Source organism: Narcine bancroftii, chromosome 14, assembly GCF_036971445.1.
Source record: "Narcine bancroftii isolate sNarBan1 chromosome 14, sNarBan1.hap1, whole genome shotgun sequence".
Lineage (NCBI taxonomy): Eukaryota > Metazoa > Chordata > Chondrichthyes > Torpediniformes > Narcinidae > Narcine > Narcine bancroftii.
Window position 1 is genome coordinate 56,636,033 of NC_091482.1, and position 20,774 is coordinate 56,656,806.

Genomic DNA, 20,774 nt, shown 5'->3' on the forward strand with positions numbered 1-20,774 from the left:
CTCCCAATCTGGCTGACCTTCCCTTGTGCTGGAAATCTACACGAATCTCGCATAAACACAGGCCTCTGACAGAAGAAGTAAAACACAAAAGTCTGCAGGCACCGTGGTTAAAGTGAAAACGTGATGCCAGAAAAACTCAGCAGGTCAAACAGTGCCCTTTATTTAGCAAAGACAAAGATACATAACCAATATTTCAGGCCTGAGCCCTTCATCAAGGTATGTAAAAATGTCAGGAGATGTCCAAATAAAATGGTGGGGGGGGGGGGGGGGGGGGGGGAGGAGCACGGTCCCAAAAGCAGGAGGTAATAGGTGGATGAGAGAAGCAGGGCACAGCAGTAAGCAGTGGGGCGGGGGGAGGGGGTGTGAATAGACAGTGGAGAGCTAGAGGAAAGACAAAGGAAAAGGGAAGGGATGGAGAATGGAGAGCAAGTTGGCAGAAACTGGAATTTGATGTTAATGCCAACTGGCTAGAGAGAGCCAAGATGGAAAATCAAGCATTGTTCCTCGAATTCAAGGGTAACTTTGGTGGAATACTACACAAGGCCATGGACAGACAGGTGAGTATGGGAGTGGAATGCAGAAGTGAAGTGGTTGACCACTGGGAGATCCCTGTCACTGATGTGGACAGAGCGAAGGTGCTCAGCAAACTGATCTCCCAGTCTGCACCCCGTCTCTCCAAGGCAGAGAAGGCCATAAAGGGAGCACTAGATCCAGTAGATCAATCCAGTGGATACACATGAAGTGGTGCTTTGCCTTAAAGGCCTATTTGAGGCCCTGAATTGTAGTGAGGGAGGAGGTGAGGACACAAGGGAATGTGGGGGGGGGGGGTGATTTGCAGGGATGGATGAGTACACGAGGGAGTCATGGAGAGAGTGGGTCCTACGGAAGGCAAAGAGGGGAAGATATGCCTAGTGGTGAGATCATTTTAAGTGGCAGAAATTACAGAGGATAAAGTGTTAGTTGTGGAGGCTGGTGGAGTGGGAGTTAAGGACAAGGGGTATCCTGCGTTTGTTGCATCTGGGGGTAGAGGGGGCCAGGGCAGATGAGCGGGAAATGGAGGAGATGCGGGTGAGGGCTGAGTCGATGATAGTGGAAAGGAAGCTGGAAGAAGACATCTGACTGAAGAAATTGTCATAAATGACCAATAGTGGAGCTGGCATTTGAAAACAGGCAGGAGTTACTTGGATTAAATGACAAAGCTGAGACATTTTAGTCCATGTCAACCGTATCTATCTCTCCATAGCACGAATGGGTAATGTACAGCAACCATTTAGAGTGAAAGAGAAAGAATCCTCAACTGCTGTGAGGAAAAGCTTAATATTGTTAAGCATTGCAGCTGTTTATGGATTTTCTACTTGAAAGACTTTGAGAAGTTCTGTACTTGCTGTGTACTTTTCAGGTCTATTTTTCTATTTATAAATGCTGTACCTGGATGATAGTTTACTCTTAGTAATGCAATCCCAATTGGATAATTTAATCTTCTCGTAAATAACACTGGACAACAATTTTTTCCAAAAGGTTTTCTTCCTGAAAAAAAAATTGTGGATTATGATAGACAATTTTAAGATGAACATAAAGATAATTTCAGATTTGATATATCACGTCGGATGTCAGAGAAACATTAAATTAACTTTTATTGAATTCAGTATGTTTAATCGTATCATCGCTGACACATTGACCTAAAAGTGTTTTGCTGCTGGTTTTCATTTGTACTCAGCATCTGATGCCTCTTGTGCCAACATTGGCAGATTCCAGTTGCCCAGATATCACTTTTCCAGCGTCACAATGTCCCGGCGAAACCTTTCACCATGTTCATTACTGACTGCACGAAGATCAGCAGGGACAAAATTCAAGTGCAAATACAGAAAATGAATTTTCAATGTCATGCTTTTGTCTTTGAAATGTTAAAAATATGACAGGAAATCACATAAATAGGTTATATCTAAAACACAGTATGTGATGGGAAAACTTTAAGGTTATTTTCATGATTAGCAGCCCAAAATCCATAAAATACATCCAAAAGTGTTCAGGAAGCAAAATCTTCATTGACTAGTGTAATCATTGTTCAAGTGCAGAATGAATTAAACCTTGCAGTGAGATGGATCCAGGTATTTTGCTTCAGGGATCTCGGATTGATGGGATACAATATTTTCAGTGTTAGGGACTTCTGCAAAATGAATAGTCTTGGTTCAGTTCCTAGGAAACAGAATCCAACAGCACCAAAATGCAGTCATTGTCCATGTCACTCAAACATGGCTAAGAATTGTTGGTGCTGCAAATAGAAAGTGATTGGGAAGATCTTCTGAAGCAGGGGCTGGGGTAGATTGTCAGGTTACCATGAAGGAAACTCAGTAACTGTTGACTAGGCTACATTGATGTGTTTGATTATGTGTTTAAAAAGTCTAATATACAAAGGCCATTCAAATGATATATTTTCAGTCAAAAAAGCCAATAAGAGCGAATGCTTAAAATGTCTTTTTGGATAACATCGTACTGTTCTGGATTTAGAATAATTATGACTTGTGGAGTGTACAGAGAAGACCAGAAATGAGGTTATTATTGGGCCATTGTCATTTGTGATTGGAAGGTTACGTTGGATTCATAAATATCACATAAAAGTGATCAGCAAGCAAATTAATTTTGAAACTGGAGGAAGTTCCGAAATCACAAAATGATGAGAACTCAACATGGAAAGGATAGCTAAGATTTAAGGTGGGGAAGGGAGTAAACAAGCTTGTAATCCGTGAGTGTGGTTGAACGTGCCGAGGATGTGATCAACAGGGGCTCAAGGGTCTTGGCAAACCCGACATTCATATATCCAACCAATGTGGAGCCACATGCAATCCAGGCAGCCCATTGCCAAACAGTGGGAAATGCAGAAAGATGCTGAACTTTCAGTGAAGTCATGGACATTCAGTGACTCTGGGGGAACTCTCTTTTGCTTCTCTTTCTCTGGCTGGGCAATTTCTGCTGATAGTGAATCTTTGTCTGTGTGGTGCACACAATAATCATGAGGGAGTGACTAAACGGCTCTAAGTACAAAAAACCTGATACACGACTTGGCCAGGTTCCAAAGGGGCATGCCAGCCTTTATTGGGAAATCCGGGGAGAAGCCAAGGGCGGGGTGGGGGGGGGGTCAGATCAGATCGGATCGGACTGGCCAGTCCATACATCTATGCAAATGCCTTTCACCACAGTCTGCGTCATGGTAAACTAAAGGGAATTTTGTGTAATATCACATTTTCTGTTTTATTACATGACAATAAAATAATCCTGCATTTATGACAGCTCTGAACAACAGCTGTTCCTCCTCACTATGTCAGACAGCGCAGGGGTATCCCATTTCTGTTTGCTGTGTGTAATCTTATATTGACCAAAATTGTTGTTAACCCCATTTTGTTGTATATTGTTAAAAGATCAGTATTGTGAAAATTGAGGACATTTTGATTCTGGCTGCCAGCATTATCACACAGTCTGTTGGTATGTTTGCGACAAATGATTTGGTTTGGTAATAGGCTTACTGTATATTTTCACTGTAAGGACTACATTCTGTAACAGATTTTATTTTAATCCTTCAGGCTGAAAGCTTCAGGGAAAAAGATGGTCCATGGAAATGGTTTCAAGAATTATTTTGAGAAACTTGGTTCTCTCTCCTTCACATTTCTTTCAGTAGTAAATTCTTTAGATTTCACAAGGGTTCAGAATTTTCTCACTGAAAGTTTTTGCCATGGTTTTTTTGTCTAACTTTTTTTTATAAAACAATTCAACTCTATCTAGAACTCTCTAGCTCAAAGATGCTAAGCCGGTGAACCAAAAATTCACCAGGGATTGAGGCTCGAGATATTAAAATAATAAAAGCTGCTCAACGTGTCTCTGATCATTTTTTTTAAAAAAGAGGACCCTTGTGATAACTGGGATGGTATCAAAAAAGCACTTGGACCAATGTGCACAAAGGCTGCAAAACCGAAATTTAAGATTGTATCAATGCAGCAGATAACTTGACCAGTCAAAAAACTCTATCTTGTCTAGAAATCAATAGCTTGGAACCAAGATCATCTCCCAAAGTTATAGGGTCTGACCAGAAATCCTCTAAGCTCCTAACGACTGAGGAGGAATGGGAGTGCGGCATGGGGCTGAAGCTTACAAGCATGTAGTTATATTGATCAATAAAATAATATTTATAACCTGTTCTGCTTTTAAAATGTGTAATCCTAAAGATAATCATGACACTTGTCTCATCGAACTACCTGAAAATGTACTTGATCCTGATTGACTTTCTGAAATAAACTGATCGCTATCGGGCGGCACAAAGCTGTTACAGTGCCAGAGACCAGGGTTCAAATCCCACACTGTCTGTAAGGAGTTTGTAGGTTCTCCCTGTGTCTGCATGGGTTTCCTCTGGGTGCTCCGGTTTCCTCCCACTGTTCAAAAATATGTACCGGGGGATGTAGGTCAATTGGGTGTCATTGGGCCATACCATGCTGTATGTCTAAAATCTAATAAACGTGATCTATTTGGTTCTGCAACTGGAATTATGTTCTGTTATGTTGCCAATCTGTGAACACTTAAATAGCTGTACATTTGATAATTCTACATATTCCACTGGTCACAGAATTCCTCTGAGATCCGGATGGAATTCAGACAACAATGTATAACTGTATCATTTGGCTAGAGATCTCTACTGTTCTCCCACAAGTAGAAATTCTTCCAACAGAGATACAATTGGGAATTCTTCTGAAATATTTTTAATGTAAAGTAACAAACAAAACCAACTGAATCCTGTTCGATGAGGTAGAGATCCTTATTAACCCTTTGAGCATTGGATTTCCACTTTACAAATATATTTCAGTAGTATCATTTTACAAACAAAAATATACATGTTTTACTACTCTACCAGAAAGAACTCTGAAGCACCCCTCCCTCTGCTCCCCACCCCCTTCCCCACTGCCGCTGAAGAATGACATTGTGTGCACAGCCTATGAAAGATTCTAAACAAATTCAAGGGGATCCCGCCACCATCATGTCAACCTTCTACAGGAGCTCCACTGAGAGCCGGCTGCATCACAGTGTGGGACAGTTGCTGCAGAGAACTGGAGGACCACAGGACCGCAAGAGTGGCAGAGAGGACCACTGGGGTCTCCCTCCCCAGCCCATCGATGCGATCTACCGGGCACACAAAATCATCGAGGATCCCTTCCATCCAACACACACACAGCGTCTTTCAGCTGCTCCCGTCAGTACAGGAGGATCAGAGCCAGCACCACCTGGCTGAGAAACAGCTTCTTTCCACAGGCAGTGAGAAGGTTGAATGACCAAAGGAACTGATCACACTAATCATCTGAGATTCTCATATTTATAAAACAATATTTATTGGTATATACAGAATAAGTACTTGTCCTGCATGTGTATTCTGTATCTGGGTGCATGTAATATCTGGTTGCCGTCTGCATGTTTCACACCGAGGAACAGAGAACGCTGTTTCATTGGGTTTTACTGTGCAATCAGATAACAATAAACTGTAGCACCTATTTCTCCTGTGACCTAAAAGAATTGAACTGTTACCCCCACTTAACTCAGCATTCGGAGTGAAAAAATGCCTCCAGTTTCGGTGGTGACAGTAGAATACTATTTTAGCACCACCTCTGATGACCATCCAGTTGCCTAGTGTGGTAGCTTGTGTCTGATGCATGAGCTGGGAATATCTTGAGCAATTCATTAGCAATATGGTGTAAATCCTCAAAGCTGAATTAATGCTAACCCTCAAAACTCAGCCACATCAAAGTGTCCATCAGCTTAATGCAGTATATTAGGCATGCTTCCAAATCCTGGAACAGAACTCATGAATTCTCCTCCAAAGCCAACCACCTCAGCTAATTTGCTCCAAATTAAAAGATCCTCAGTTACCTAAAGATTTAGACTTCTCTTGGCCATGTAGGAGGTTTCAAATTGAAGTTCAAATTTATTGTTGTCTGATAGCCCTCAACTTACGCTCTGGCACTCCCATCGGATGTCGAAAAAAATCTTAAGTGGGAAAAGGGCAATGGAATCAGTGTGGGGACCAACACAGGGCTGTCGGGAGAGTGTTGGGCAGTGTAATTAGTGTGGGGACTGACACAGGAATGTTGGGAAAGAGTGGGGCAGTGTAATCAGTATGGGGACCAACCCAGGGCTGTCGGGAGGGAGTGGGCCAGTGTAATCAGTGTGGAAACTGATAAGAGTGTTGGGAGACACTGAAAATTCAAAGAACCATCATAACTTTGAAAAACCGCAGGTTGGACCATCTGTATGCAACTCGATGAAACAGTGTATCGCCGGACCATACTGCACACAGAGAGACGCGCAGTGCACCCTACACACAAATGACAAATAGCAAATGAAATAAATATATATAAAAATAAGTTACGAGTTTATAGAATTGTTTAACAGCCTCATCGCCTATAAGAAGAAGCAACTTCCCAGCCTGGCAGTCCTGGTTTTTAAGCTCCTGTACTTCTTTCTTGAAGGTTGTGTCTCAAAGATACTGCTGGCTGGATAATATGGCCCTTGATAATTCTCTTAGCCCTCTTTAATCACTGCTCCCTTTAGATATCGTCCAAAGAGTGAAGGGAGGCCCCAGTGATCTTCTCAGCAGTTTTAATCGCCCTCCATATTGACATCTAATTTGATGCTTTGCAACTACATGACACACTATGATGCCCTTCTGTAGGAAGTGTAGGTGATGCTGTACCATGCATTTAGACGTACAGCAGTGTAACATTTCGGCCCACGAGTCTTTGCCACCCAATTTGCACCCTAATTATCCCACACCCCAGGTACATTTTGAACAGTGGGAGGAAACCAGAGCCCCCGGGGAAAACCCACGCAGACTCAGGGAGAACAGGCAGTATGGGATTTGAACCCCAGTCTCAATCACTGGCGCTGTAAAGGCATTGCACTAACCGCTACACCAACTGTGCCACCCTAATTAAGTGCTGTGGGACCAGGATAGGTTGTCCTTCAAATGGACACCAAGGAAATGTGTGCTCCCCACTCTGAGTCATTGAGGACTCAGTGGGGAGTGGTCTTCCATCCTCCTGAAGTCCACAATTATCTCCTTTGTCTTGTCCACACTGAGACTCGAGTTGTTTCTCCCGCACCACTGTAACAGCCTTTCAACCTCCTCTCTGTAAGCAGACTCGTTGTTGATGCAGATGAGGACAATTATTGTTGTGTCATTGACAAATGAGCCGAACCTAGCAGTGCAGTTGTGAACAGCAGGAGGCTGAACATGCAGTTCTGAGCTGCACCAATGCTCAATGTGATGGGGCTTAAGGTTTTGCTGCCAACCCAGATAGTCTGGGATCCAATTCCATAGAGTGGTACTGAGTCCCAGTGAGGACAGTTTATCCACCAGCCCCTGATGGTGTTGAACGCTGAGCTGAAGTCAATGCACCACAGCCTGTCATATGAGGCATCCTTCTCTAGGTGGGTCAGGATGGAGTGGAGGGTTAGGGCTGTGGCATCATCTATAGATTCGTTTGGCCAATAGGCAAACTGGAATGGATCCACTGTTGCTGGTAGGTGCACCTTGATGTGTTCCATTACCAGTCGCTCCAAGAACATGATTGTGGTAGAGGCTAGTGGCAGGATAAAGTACCTTCATCCACTATTTTGGCAACAATAATAGGTATTTCTATCCAATACCAATTGGAGTATCCAGTTACCTGGAACATCAGCTGAGGACAAACCAAAGTCGAAATACCTTCTGCAAGAGGTGAGGAGAAGACCCCCCCCATCCCCGAGCAGAGGGAATTTTATATGTCCGTCTAATTGAGAAGCTGTCATTTGGGAGGTTGTGTTTCACCAAGGAGGTGCACAGCGAGACCAGCCAAATGCTATAGGCACAGCTGCAACTACACAGCAAGACCATTGCCACTGACTGAAGTAGAGGTCACAATGGTGTTGAATTTCATTCCACAGTATCTGTGAGAACTGCAGCTGTCATGTATCCCAATCTGCAGTCACCAATCTATCACCGAGGTTCCCATTCACCCGGACAGCAACATTTATTTCCTTCTAAGGGAGCAGTGGGCAGCGCAGGCCTTGTTCAGTGTCTTTGTTTCTCCCATCAGGCATCAAGCCCAGACAATTTTTTTTAATTATAAATTTTTGTATACAGCACAGTAACAAGCCCTTTTGACCCAAGAGCCCATGCTGTCCAATTACACCCAAATGACCTTCAACCCCAGGTACGTTTTGAACGGTGGGAGGAAACCAAAGCATGCAGAGGAAACTCACACAGACAGGGGGAAGGTGCACAGGATTCAAACGCCGGTCGCTGGCTCTCTGTCATAACGTTGCACTAATTGCTCCGCTAACTGTACCACCCATGACTTCTGCTGTTCTTGGAGAAAAAAATGATAATGGAAGGCATTCCTCCACTCCTATCCACAAACACCCCCCCCCCCCCCCCGCTTCAAATCAGCATTTCTTTGAAAGCAGAGACAAACGTCAACTGCAAAGCATTCCATGCCATCAGCTGACCTTGACCAATTTGGGGAATCCAGGGATGAACTGTGAGGCCATTATCCTCAGACAATTCATTTTGCTCTCTCAATATTTGTAATGATGATCAGAGTGACACTTTAATTGCATGGCTCATGAAGCCCTTGTGTCATCCTAGCGTTATAGTTGATTGGATGCTTCAAGAGAATCACCTTAGTACTCTCTTTATAGTTGAGCAATCAATAACTGTTCTGAAACAACAGTTGGACAGATCTGAAAATAGGCTGTTCTAGCTGTGTCATTTTGTCAGTCATGGTCGATCATAGGTACTGCGTCTCTGGTATGAAGCTGGAGGGACCTCTCCAGAGTGCAAGCCAGGGCAGAGTTGATATGGAGATCCATGCAGTGGGAGCCCTCTCTCCATTTTAATGACAGGTCCAAAGACGAAAGTCGATACAGTTTGGTGCCAGCAGCATCGGAAAGTTTACGGGGCCAGTGCAGTCAGCCAGCTTCGGGACTCCCGAATCCGGATTTTTCCTCAGGGTTTACTCCCAAAGCCTTTCCCGCGAGCGGCTATAGCCATATGGCAGTGGAGGTTTTAAATCGGAGTTTTCCCTCCCCTAGATGAGTTAACATCCATGGTTAACGAACTCCATCTGCCCGGTTTTCAAGATGGCAGTGGCCAACCTTTGCCCCTCCTGCTGGCGGTGAGAACAGCTCCGGTGGGCAGAAGAACTATGCCACACATGAAGGCCAGGAGTTGGACTTTGTTGTCAGAGGCTGTTTGAAATGCACCCCATGGAGAGCATTTGTGTAGCAGTTGGAGCTCGTCCCCACGGCCGCCCTTTGGCTATGACAACCTTTAGAGCCAGCTGTGTCAATCAACATAACTATTGCCAACAGCTGGGAATGACAGGAGGAGATGGAGGAAAAGAAGAAAAACAGACAGTATGGACAGGTGGTCATATCCCTGTTCTGGACTAGGATCAAAGACCATATCCTTCAGCTGAAGATTCTCCATTTAAACACCATGTCTACTGCTGGACCTAGATAACCTTGTACCAGTGTCCTTTCATCTAAAACTATAAATCACATGAAGTATTTCTATCCATCAGATAAAATAATGCAACATTAAGTAATGCACACATCATGTATTGACCTAGTACTTTCCCCTTACATGACTAGCCCTGTATTATTATTCCCCTAATCCAGTGGTTCTCAACCTTTTTTGGTCTAAGCCCCACCTGGCTTCCGGCCTAACATGCCATGGCCCACTAGTGGCAAGGACTGAGCAATATTTTCCAGTCAAAGGCAGCTCTGTATGAAACATATCTCTATCTAAATTAAAGTATTTTATTTAGCATTTTTTAAAGACCGCTGAGGCCCATGGCTCACTGGTTGAGAACCACTGCCACAGTGGATGCAACATAGCTCAGAGAACTTTGCTGGATTGGAGAGGTTGAGTTGAAGGGTGATCTCGGGAAGCCCTGGGAGTGGAAGGGCCAGTTTAAGACAGCTCCTTTTCTCCACGCGGAGTAGGAATCTGAACCCATTGGCTGATGAACAAGGGGGCCGGCAGGATGAATGTCGTCTCCATGTGCGAGGACAGCAGATTGGTGGAACCTGGGTTTGTGTATTAATGATTTGTGTCATCAAACGAAAAGCAGATTGTTGCACAAATAGAACTGGGTCAATGCCCTTTTCAGCAAAAGTGCACAAAACAATACACCACGGTCCCCCAACAGTGTAGCACTCTTGCCTGCAAAAGAATCTGCATGATATGGCTGTTTCTCCTGTAGCAGTCAAGTTGTAGGAAGCTTTGGCCTTTGGATGGTTGTTGTTCAAGTAATGTTAAACATGTGAGATGAAATACAAATGGAATTTCCAAATGCTGTTTGAGTGGAGGGTTTTGCAGTGGCATTGCTAGGATTGGCATCACCCAGTGCAGTAACTCATGGTGTCAACTCATCCCCTCCCCCCCCCCCCCCCCCCACCATGGACCTCCTCCTGTATCAGACCATACAGAATCCTTCATAATGTTTTTTCTACTAATGTTACTTGTAAATCATAATTCCCATATATCACTGAATGTAACAGCAATAGTAGTGAGATAAACAACTACTGAAAATTGTAAAGATCTGGTCACTTGCCTGAGTGCTACTGGTACCATGTAACCCAGTGCTACCTGTTGCATGGTCGAGCCGTCGGCAACTAAACCGGCTCCCCCACCAGGCTTGCCTGGTGCGGAGGGTGGCTAGACACCCTGCAGGAAGAAAGGGCGGACGAACCCTCTCATAGGGTCAACGGCCATCTAGCAAACATGTGCCGTGAAGCGCGGACAGAGCATCCCTTGCATTGAAGCTTGGTCTGGCCTTTCACTGAAACAGAAGTTCTCCCAGCCGCCTTGGACCTCACCACGCCGCTGGATCCGGGAGGGGATGTTGAGAGGGTGAGTCTGGACCTGTGCAACCCCTACTCGCCTAAATCACGCGCACGCTGTTCCTTTCTGAGGAGTGAGGTATCCTCATACCAAACTGACTGAACGAAGCCATCGTCATTGGATTGATAGCCAGTAGTATATTGTTGCTAAAACACCAGAAAATTTGACAAAGCAGTGACTATAAAAGCCCCAGCAGCAACAAAAATAACGGCATGTGCTTGTAGCGCGTGCAGACGCTACAGCATGATTCGAAGTATCATTGTAATTGGGAGATAATGACAACTCTGACCAGAGCATATTAGAAGGTTCAAAAAGTAAACTAGCGGAGTTTTATCCTTGTAGGTATATTGATACATGTAAGCTGGACTTTGGAAATTTCTTTTTTGTTCTAACTAACTACAGGGATATTTTTATAAAAAATAATAAATTTCTGCTGAAAACTGCACAAACATTTTATGGACAGTCATTTTGCGGTTACCCCCTGCAGTGAACTGAGATTCACTGGTGGTGTGTTATATTGATGGCTGGCTCCGCCCCCATTTACCCATATATAACTCTCGTTCCCTGCCTAAACCCTGAGCCCCTCTGAAGACCACTGTAAGACCCTACCTTCAGTTATACGATAATAAAAGTGTATGTTCTCCCTCCACTCATGAGAACTTTTACTCACGCTACGCCCCCCCCCCCCCGATGGCATCCCCCGACATGGCTCGCACCCCCTGCATCTCCTAGTGACGCCACCCAGTTTTGTGAAGTTCGTGAGACGTGCTGCAGAAGCAATGTGTGAAGATACATTGTCTAAAGTCGGGGAAAGTAAATATTTGTGTGGAGCCTGTAAACTTTTTCCTGCACTGTTTCCTGGCTCTTGAGTCATGATGTCTGATGTCAACTTCCTAAACGTTCACCACTCACAGCATCTTAAAGGACACATATCCTTCTGTGGCTAACAGAATTCCTCCCTTCCATCTCATCTGTAAGTGTTCCAAGAGTAATGCGAGATAAACAGAGATTATGCATATTCTATAGTCGCCCGTCACTCTCCTACATGAGTAACGATCTGTGCAATAAGTTCCTGGAATATTTGCAGTCACCAAGCACTCCCTCTTAAAGATGAACAGGCCTGTATTCAGTTGTCACTGGCCAGCTCTAATTGGTGCCCACCTCTCCTTTATCCCTGCAACCAACAGTATGATTAGCACCAGCTAATGATTAACATTAACAATGAAGAAATATGTGCATGAACTTCCCAAGCAATATTGCACTCGCTCAAAGAATATCAGGCCACCCACACATTGCCAGTCTGACACTTTTATATTGAGCCCTCCTTCCTCCCACCCCCCTCCCCTCCATTTGTTTCAGAATACTGTCCCTGGCAACAAAACATTTTATGACCACAACTACTGGATGTAATGCCTACATAAAAAACCTTGAGTGGCTCAAGCAAGTTCATTTTTAGTTGTCAGCTCATATACTGCATACTCACTCAATCGTGCTGCCATGGAGATAGAATTTCATAGTTAATGTCTCCTGCTATTTGAGGCTTCGTCAGAAGGTCAACCTGGAGATCAGGCATGCAAATAATCTCATTATCTCTGTGATAGAAGAAGTCACAGAAATTAGTAAACTCTGGCATGGAAATGAGCAAACCTTAATTCCTTTCCAAGTTGTGAATTTAGTAATGGAAGCTAAATTATATAAATTAAATTAGGTAGAGAACAGTAACAGGCCCTTCCAGCCCATGAGCCCGTGCCGCCCAATTTACACCCAATTAACTTACAACTTACGTTTTGAAAGGTGGGAGGAAACCAGAGCACCGGGAGGAAACCCATGCAGACACGGGGAGAACGTACAGAGTTCTTACAGGCAGCGTCATATTTGAACCTGGTTCACTGGCACCGTAAAGGCATTGCACTAATTGCTACACTAACCATGCTGCCAGTATGATTGATTATAATTTAAACTTAAGTGATGGTACTTTCAATGTAAAATTATTGTTTTCAACGGAGAAAAGGAAGAAAATGAAAATGTCCCTTGAACTGGTAATGATTGAAAGTGTGAAAGATTGAAAGGAACGTGTTATGGAAGGTGATGACCAATAGTTTGAAGTCCAGATTAAAAGATTTGAAGGAAATAATTTATTTGTAATATACCTGGAACTCCCCTAACTCTTTCTTGGGATCTTTCAGTATTTAATACAGTAAAACCTCCTGGTATCCGGTATCTATGGGTATTGATAGTTGCTGAATAAGTGTACTTTCCGATTGCTTGAGATTGCATGTTGTGTGATTGGCGAACTAATCGTGAGACACTCCAGCTTTAAACTTTTGTATATTTCACTGATTTATTTCTCGCAATTTTTTTTGGCCGGTTGCATGAATTCTAGATAATAGGGGTTTCACTGTGTCATGTTGTTCCACAAAAAATGTACATTTGAAGTACAAGGCTGGAGACTACAGATGCTAGAATATGGAGCAAAACAAACTGGTGAGGGAACTCAGTTAGTCAGGCAGCATCTATGCAGTGGGGGATTAACCATTAGGCTGAGTAGGATTAAGCTAGGGGCTCAGAAGGGAGAGGGGTCCGGCTGGAACGGGGATGTCAGGCTCCTGGCAGGAGCGGGGACATCAGATTCCAGGCAGAGCGGGGATCTGGACTCTACAATTCTTTATTTCCAAAAATTCATCGACCACCCCTCCCTGGCATTTATTGACCTCCCCCCCCCCCCCCAGCATTTTTCTACCCCTTGGATAGTCCCATCGATCCACAGGGGTCAATATCGACCACTTTGGAGACCCCTAATATGTTATTTAACGTAAATTAACGTCGCTTTGTTCTTTTCAATGAAGGGTGGGACTGAGTTCCCACAACAGTTTGTTTTGCTCCAGATTCTATTCAACAAAGGGGAAGCCTTACTAAAGCTCAGCCTAGAGGCCCAGTTGGTAGTTAATCTGCCACTGCATCTATGGAGGGAAATAGCTGAGATTTTAGGTTAAAACTCAGCTTCAGGAAACAGGATCTCGAAGCAGGTTTTCAACCAGAAATATCAACTGAAGCATGCAAGTCTTCTGACATCGTGATGGTTGTAAAAACACATAAATGCTGAAGGTACTTAGCAGGTCTCACAGCGTCCATAGGAAATAAAGATATATGTAGCCAAGACCTGCTGAGTTCTTCCAGCCATTTCTGAAATACCAACTGCCCGTTTCCCTTTATAGATACTGTCTGACCCATTGAATTCCTCCAGCAGTTTGCTTTTTCATGTCTTATCAAATTATGTGATCAATCTCCCATTAATATTCAGGATTGATATAAAATTACTTCATAAGCATCCCACATCTCTACTCTCTTTGCTTGTTCCTTATTTATGACTCTCTCTCTCTCTCTCTTCATAAAGCACATATTTGGCGCCAGTGCAGGATGGCAGAATCATCTTCTACAGTGCACAGTTGTCACAGGTGGAATGGTGCAAACAAGCTACAATGGCCCCGTGCTGTATTTTAGTACAGTGCTGAGCCATCCTGCACTCTGTAGAATCCAACGATGAAGTCCATCTTAAGTAACCAGTTCCCATCCAGAACCTGAGGAAGGCCTGTCCTCAGGAAGAGGTTCAGATGATTATGACTGGAATACTGGCAAAGGAGTTGCTGGCACTTGAACCCATCTGCATCTTAAAATTTTGTGTCATTTCAGAATGTTCCTTGTAACACTTAATGGTGAAATTTAGCATGCTACTCTCTAAGTAATTCTTTTCATACAAAAGATTTTGCACAAGAGCTTGTTTTCCTCCACTAATATATTTCCTGCCCCAATTAAAGTACCAATTCTTGTTGAAGGTTCAGTGCCCAAGTGAATTTTATTTCTTTTTACTGAACAAACCAATAAATGTTACACAAAAAAAACCCAAACTGCTCAAGGAGCTCAGTGGATCAAACAGCATCTGTGGGGGGGAAAAAATGGTCAATATTTAAGGCTGTCAAGACAGTCATGATGAAGGCCCAAACAATGACTGTTCTTTTTCTCCCACCGATGTGATTTAACCCATTGAGTTCCTGCATTTGCACTAATCCTGCTATAATCCCATGATTTATTTCTAACTTCACCCCAGCTTGTATCACAGGAGCGGGACTGGGGATATCCAGCCCACGATCCACGTTTATCCGGCCGCAGGCACCGGATATCCGGCCCATGATCTAAATTCATCAATGCAGCGTCGCCGCCACCACCCCACCCTCCCCAACCCCACTCTGACATGGCCACCCCACCTCCCTCCCCTCCGGACTCCGTCGCAGCAAGCCACCACCCTTCCCGCTCCAACACAGCCAAACTTTCAGTGAGGTCCACCATTCCACCACTGACTCACCATTTGGCCCATGCCTGGTAAATGGTTCCCCCCAGCGCCACCATGTTCTCTCACCCACCTGCACACTAGGACCAAACAACATAAACTGCCAATCCTCACGTCAGTAGGACGTGGGAAGACCTGGAGGAAACTCACACACTGGGAGAAGGTACAAACTGTGCACAGACAGCACTAGCTGTAAGCATTGAACTCGAGTCTCTGGTACTACTACGAGGAAGAGGCACCACTGGTTGTGCAACTGTGCCAGCTTCACTGTGTGCTAATGGACCCTGAACCATGACAAGAAATATTAGCAGGCTTGAATCAAAGCAGCGGCTTTTGGGGAGCACTTTAGAGGAGGAGTATGTGGTCGAGAGATAAAACAGTTTTGGAAGGGGTGAAATTCGCTGAATTTGTGTACGATTTCGCAAATGGAGGCAGGTGGCGCAAGAGTTAGAACGGAGATTCAGGAGAAAATAATTTCCCTGATGGAGCCTTTCCTTTTCTTCACGAACCTACCAAGAACAGAGTTAAGTCGGGGAAATCAACAACACAAGTTGAATCATCCAACTTCCTTCCCCCTTGTGCTCTGGTGCTATAATTTGGAAATGCACGACAGTGTCAGAATCAGCACATTTCTTCTCTTTGCTTTGCTGACAAATGAATACGGAGCAAAGATGCAATTATGTCAAATTTTCACTAATTATACAGAACAAGATTCTGTCTCTGAAACCGAAAGACAGGGAGAGGTGATGCTATTTGATTACTGAAAAGTATTTTTGAATTAAATTGCAGCATTAGTTTTAAGTTTTGGAACGTGCAGGGAAACCAGAATAGTCTGACACCTCATTGTTTCAGGAGATTGGATTATTTAAAGAACATGGGAGGGATATGAATGACATCATTCACAACACTATATTTAGTTACCAGTACAAAACAAGGAAGTGGTGCACCATGGAAATAATCCGATAAGGAAAATATGTTCAAGGATGAGAACTTTTAGTCTTGGCAGATTTCACAATCTGCATGGAAAATTATTGTTCTGCACACTTATGAAAATAAAAAGGAAAATTGGTGAAGCATTGATGTACCTCCGCCTCCGTCCATTAACCATTCAGTGAATATAATTGTAATAAAATTACTTTTGTTCAATGTAATGCATTCAATACATTAATTATTATAATACAACGAACATGTTTTTTATGCTCCACAAACCTTGTTTAAAAGTAAATATTTTATTTGTAGACACTATTCACCAAGTATTTTTAAGTTTCTCAATGAATTTCTAGCAAGTAAAACATCAAATTTCTAGGAAGAAATATTTTGCTTTTGAAGTGTTTTTCTTACATATTGAACTATGTTTGCTATAGGAATGGAAGCTACTCTCATTATTTTAAAACGATATATGACAGGTCAATGAGATAATGGCAGACATCCTGAATCTTGCCAGTTCTAATATACAGTCCATTGCAAACCAGCATAAATCAGCCAGGACCTGATAATGACAGATTGTCAGCTTTATTAATAATATTGAGTTATTTCCCAACAACTCCTTGGAACAGTTAAAATCTGGGCCATTCTCCCTTTCATCTGCTTCATGTGCTAAGAATTTTTTTTCTCACTCTCTTCAGATAGGACTAATTTAAAATTTAGACATACAGCACCATAACAGGTCCTTCGAGCCCTCAAGCCCGTGCTGCCCAATTAACCCACAACTTCCGTTCCTTTTTGAAGGATGGGAGGAAACCAGAGCACCTGGAGGAAACCCACGCAGATAGGGGGAACGTGGTGGAACACTGTAATATATGCATTGTACTGGTTGGCCCGGCCCAATACTGTAACTCCCCCCCCCCTTAGGATTCCTAATAAAGGCGGTATCGCCCAATCCCCTCTCTCAGTACTGCCTTGGAATTGGGCCAAGAAATGCCAATAAGTTTACAGTAATTAAAGCCTGTTAATCTCGACTTCTGGACTGTTGGCACTAATTGATAGCGGTACAGGAAGAAGGTGAAAACTCCTTACAGAGAGCGCCGGATTGAAAATCCAGGTCGCTGGCACTATAATGGTATTGCGCTAACCGCTACGCTAATTGTGCCACCTGGGGATCATTGGTATCCATTCACAATATGGAAGTCACTTTGAGGACAGGAATTTAAAAAGGGTTAGCGATGTGGTTGAAGTCCACAGGAGGTTCTATTTGGCGACCAACCATGTTCAATATCCACCTCTATCATCCCACTACCAACATGCACTTATTGTGTGGCAACTCATCAAAGCTTTCTTGACAGCACTTTCACCAAAACCAGTGGAGTGGAAACTACTTCTTTGCAAGTTATTAATCTTCCTGAGTTGAATTGGTGTCACCAATCCTTCAAAGCTGGATTAAAACCCCAGAAATCCTAATCTAATATTTTTTTATAGCACAGACGACAGTGACTCAAGAAGTAGGCTCTCACCCACTGTGCAAGGGCAACAGTTTTGCTAGTGATTCCTGATATAAGAAAATGCCTTGTATCCAGACAGATTTTAAGTTTTCCCCTGAAGAAATAAGAGTTAAAGATACCATGTTTAGTAAATCTCAGCCTGTAATATACAATAAAATGAACTGTTCTTGAAAAGTGACTGCTAGGGTTAAATCTTGTAGTTTAATTTTTCCAGTGCAAGTAATGGCATATTTTTACAATTACCAGACACTAAAATTAAGTAAAATAAACCTTAGTAATATTATTACATTATTTTGAATGAATACATTTGCACATCTTGAATTTAATTCCTGGAAGTATATTTACAAATTACATAATCTAGAATTTTGCCTCTTTTTTTCCTCCCTTATTGCTGGACGTTCGAAATTGATGAAATGGAAAGATCCTGTCCCTCCTCAATGGCTGTCCCATATGATGGCATGTCTAACGTTAGAAAAAAATCTGAGGTTCTTCCACTGTAACAGATTTAAATTTTCTAAGTTTATGGGGTCCTTTTATCAATTATTTTCGCAACTTATAAGATCACTTGGATCTTGCTTTGTGAGTCTGTGATTTATTTTAATGGCAGTGAAATTATATGTACTTACCAGATAACTTCAGAAGGGAAGAGGTTAGAATTTGTAGTATAGTAAAATAATTTTTTTTTAAATCTTTTTCAATTAGCCATATGTTGTAATTGTTTAAGTATTTGCTTTTTTTTTGTTTGACTCTTATGACATTGAGTTTATAGATAATAGTTTTATTTTTCTTATATAACTGTTTTTTCTGTATATTCCTTTTTATATATTATCTTTGATTAATGGTTTTTATTTATGTACTATTTCGGTAAAACCTAATAAAAATATGTATTGAAAAAGAAAGAATATTGGGATCCAGCTTTGGCAGCAGGACACTCAGATTTTAATGGGACATCAGCTCCAGCCTCACTTAATGATGCTATTGACGTTCCCCTCAAGACTGCCACGAGCTGCCTGTCACAGAGGTCTGATTGGCATCATCCTAATATACTGCGAGATTTGCATGAATATTTGCTGGAACTTCTCTATATTAAAGTCTTTAAACAGAGTAAGTTCATTTTTTTTGGTACCTGTACAAATTTGCGATGCCTCTAACATATGTTTAAGGTTATTCTCCCCATGAACTTATGGATTGTTGCGAGAAAATTTTTAAAAATGTCCTCATGAATTTTTTCAGCTGTGTAAAACATTCTTCTTATGGTTTCTATATAATATATGTTAAAAATTTTCCTATTTTCTACAAAACTGAAAATAGTGGTCTCAAAAAAAATGTCATTGTAACGACCAAAAGTGTAAAAATCAAACAATGCTGACCAGGACGACCTTAAAGAATAAAAAAAAATGTGTAGATCACAGAATTGACAATTGCGAATGAGGTTGGTTCATAAAATAAATGTCAAAAAGAACAAAGGGAAAGACGTGTCCGTTCCTCTTGTCGAAGGCGGTATTTCATTACCTTTTTTTGTTGATACTAAGGCAAGTTGCCAGTATTTTTTTGTAGCTAATTTCTTTCACATTTTGTTCTTTATTACACAATGGAGGAAAATATTAACTCTTACCCTTTTATCTAATTGTAACGTGAAAAGTTAATGGTAAACCACATTTGACTAATCATTTGGCTGCTTGGCCTGATTTTATTGTTCTAAGAAAATGTGATAATTTAAAGTTATTTATTTTGGTCTTTCTTTTCTCTTTTCTTTCATTTCTGTTGTTGAAGATAACATGATCTTTCTGGGCTAGAATGTTCAATCATCTTCAACAATTGAAACTATTCCAGAGCAGTGGATTTGATAAGAAACATTTATTTATATCATAATATCATCTTGATAATGGCTGGTGATGTTCTACCAAATTCCAAGATGAAATTAAGATTGTTATCTAAATTCTGCCACATCTTTCTTCATTCTTACTTACTCTGTGATATACACATAGGTGATCTCTAAACAGTTATTTTACGTAAACCACTGGAGAGTGTATTACCATCAGCAGATGAACATAAACATAAGAACATAAGAAACTGGAGCAGGAGTCGGCCATCTGGCACTTCGATCCTGCTCCGCCATTCCATAAGATCATGACTGATCTGATCGTTGACTCAACTCCATCTAGCTGCCTTTCCCCATATCCCTTTTTTAATATATATAAAAATCTATCTAACTGAACCTTAAATATGTTTAATGAAGTAGCCTCAACTGCTTCCCTGAGCAGAAAATTCCACAGATTCGCTACTCTCTGGGAAAAACAGTTTTTCCTCATCTCCGTCTTAAATCTACTCCCCTGAATCTTGAGACTGTATCCCCTAGTTCTGGTCTCACCTTCCAGTGAAAACAATTTTCCTGCTTCTATCTTTTATAATTTTATATGTTTCTATAAGATCTCCTCTCATTCTTCTGAATTCAGATGATTTTGTGTCCCCTTGTAGGTCAACCCCCTCATCTCCAGGATCAACCTGGTGAACCTTCTCTGGACTGCCTCCAAGGCCAGTCTATTCTTCCTCAAGTATGGAGGCCAGAGCTGCAGACAGTACTCCAGGTGCGGCCTCACCAGTACCTTGTTCAGTTGCAGCATGACCTCCCTGCTCTTGAATTCAATTCCTCGAGCAATGAAGGCCAACATTCCATTTGCCTTCTTAATAACCTTTTGTACCTGCAAGCCAACTTTTTATGAAGTCCTTCTGCACAAGAGAATACTGCAGTCTTTCACCATTTAAATAATAATCTGCTCTTCTATTTTTCCTACCAAAGTGGATGACCTCAGATTTACTAACATTGTACTCCATCTGCCAGACCTTTTCCCCCTCACCTAACTTAACTATATCCCTCTGTAGCTTCTCCACATCCTCTGTACAATTTCCATCAATCTCAGTCCATGCCAATATACTTCCCCCAACTCCATTCATCTTCATCTTATTGATGGCTCTTGTGCGGCACCTTATCAAATGCCTTCTGGAAATCCAAATATACATCAACCTGTTTTCTTCTATCTACCACACCCATTATATCCTCAAAGAA

The 20,774-nt window shown here is 42.2% G+C and overlaps 1 long non-coding RNA gene across 1 annotated transcript in view; it reads right to left on the reverse strand.

Annotated features, from left to right (window-relative positions):
- Nucleotides 1–1,707: 1,707 nt before the first annotated feature.
- Nucleotides 1,708–20,774, reverse strand: part of LOC138749670 (uncharacterized) — a 135,378-nt gene continuing 116,311 nt past the window's right edge. Inside the window, exons 3-4 of the long non-coding RNA XR_011348817.1 lie at nt 12,408–12,482; nt 1,708–1,822 (exon numbers count right to left, since the gene is read on the reverse strand). This is a non-coding gene — a long non-coding RNA (uncharacterized lncRNA). The remainder of the gene's footprint in view (nt 1,823–12,407; nt 12,483–20,774) is intronic.